This window comes from Orcinus orca, chromosome 6 (genome assembly GCF_937001465.1).
Source record: "Orcinus orca chromosome 6, mOrcOrc1.1, whole genome shotgun sequence".
In the NCBI taxonomy this organism is placed as follows: domain Eukaryota; kingdom Metazoa; phylum Chordata; class Mammalia; order Artiodactyla; family Delphinidae; genus Orcinus; species Orcinus orca.
Genome location: NC_064564.1, coordinates 52,100,489 through 52,102,700, shown reverse-complemented (window position 1 = coordinate 52,102,700; position 2,212 = coordinate 52,100,489). Strand labels below are relative to the sequence as shown.

The 2,212-nt window shown below is 44.8% G+C and overlaps 1 pseudogene; it reads right to left on the bottom strand.

Moving 5' to 3' along the window:
- Positions 1 to 415: 415 nt before the first annotated feature.
- LOC101284680 (putative monooxygenase p33MONOX) lies at positions 416 to 1,303 on the bottom strand (annotated as a pseudogene).
- Between the last annotated feature and the right edge of the window lie 909 nt (positions 1,304 to 2,212).

Genomic DNA, 2,212 nt, shown 5'->3' with positions numbered 1-2,212 from the left:
CAAAGTTGTCTAAACTAGTCAGTCAATATCTCTACTCCACTATTTGCCAATGCTTTTTAGGGACATTGCCAGTGGTAATGGAACTGAGGAGCCTGGGTTTTGGAACAACACAAATATTTACCTAATAAGCAATAATCAGAGTGTTTGTTTAGGGTGAATGATATAAAAATAGGTAATGAGTTCTCTCATACATCACTGGTTAATGATTTAGTCTGACTGTAAATTAAAGCAGTATAGAATGGCTTCTTCCATACAATAAAGACAAGCTTTGCACTAGTGTTTCTCAAAAGCCGAATATATCTCCAGCTCTACCTTCAGTTTAACAACTTAAACCCCAAAATACAAAACCTTTCCTATGGTAAGGTAAAAGGGAACAAGACACCCTCTACCCAGAGTCCCTGGAATAGAAAGAGCTCTAGAACTCAGTAGGCATGAGCACATTCAAGTTTGAGATTATGGATCTGCAGTCATTTTTTCTTCCCTTCTATCACTGGGGTGTCCATCTTGGGTGGCTTGAATGTTGCTGGATCCTCAGCCATTCAGATGGCCTCGATCTGGATCAGCTCTATTGGAGAGGGCTTCTGGGCTTCTTTGTAGGCCTGGTGGCAAAACTTGAGTCAGACTTCTGGAGTGGTCTTGGCTCAAAGAAGCTCCATTTATCTGAGTTTCTCTCCTTATACCCACTTACAGAATCCATGGCACTGGGCTTGGGCCAGGTAAAGCTGTGGAAGAACAGTAGTGTAACAGCCTCTGGGTTTCCGCTTAGAGAAAGAGTGAGGGGTGCTGCTAGGGCGGGCTGGGTCGATGCAGGCTGCCTCTCTTTTTTTGTTGTCTCTCCACTGTGTAGCTTTAGTTTGTGGCATGCTTTTACCACTTGAATGTACTTGATCTCCCTCGGTGGGAAAGCCCTTGTGGGGTGTGCAGCCGGCACCTCTCAGCCCTGCATGTTGTTCAAAACAGTGAATGCTCTCCTGGGTCTGCTTTGTGATCAGAGAATTCATGATAACATGGGTAGTTCTAGCCTTTACCACTTGTCCACATTGTCAGTGCTATAGGGTCATGGCAGGTGGTGTGCATACTGGCGTCTCCTTAGTCTACTTTGGCAAGGTTCTGCTACTTGTGTCTGGAATCACTGGCTTCCAGGGGATGCTGCCCATAACTGAAGGAAGAGGTAACATGGTGTAGGGCCCTTGAGGGCATTGTCATGGCTGAATAACTGACAGTACATCCTGGTGGGGAGGGACATCTTGCCTAGAGGCCCACTAGGCTCAAGGGCAGGCCTTTGGAGTTCTCTCAAAGCCATTGAAAGACTGGGATCCAGGTGCTTTAACTGCAGAATTCTGGAGCTGAGTCCCTATGACCACAGTGAAATAATGTGACAATCATGCTGACAAATATTCATGAGGGACATTGTCCAGCCACCCAGATTAGTAAAGCTTCCCTGGAAGAGTTTATCCAGAGGTTCTGTTTCTCTGCCACTATGGGGCTGCCTATGGCCTGAGTTCCAGAGCTAGAAGGCTTCAAAGACCCATGTCTGTTGGATGTGGTGCAGTTGGAACCAAGCCATGGTGTGCTGGCCACAAAACGTGTTCAGGCCTCGGGCACTGATCGACAAGTGCTGGCTGCCACGAGGCTCAGACTCCGCCATTAACTTTGCTCTTGAAGAGCTAAGTGACATTGGGTAAAACACAGTATCTCAGTTTCCTTGTCTTAGAAAATGAGAATAAAATACCTGCTCTCTCTACTTCACAGGGTTCTTATTACATCAAACAGTCCTTGTTCTCATTGGTTTTATGAGACAGTGTAAGTGTAAGTGTGTGAAGTAAAAGAATGTGTGTGAAAATATTTTTTTAAGTTTTAAGGGGCACACAAATGTAAAAATAACTGCTTATGATTTTAATAGTAAATCCAGGCTAAAATGTCATCATTTTTATGTTCAATTAAAGTCAACCAACATTTCTGAGGCCCTGCTTTTGGACCTGACCCTTTGGGAAGGAGTGTTAAGTTGTACGCACACACCTTAGGTACGGAAAGGCAATTTTCCTTTGGCAAGCTCCCTGCCCCCCAAAGCAAAGATGTGTGGTAAAGAATTAGAAACCATTGTCCTGGGATACTGTGGCTTTTCCTCCTAAGAACCACACTTTGATTCTTGCTAATCCACCTCTCATTAGAAATGTGTATAGGAAAAAAGAGGTGGGTCCCTTAGCTCAGG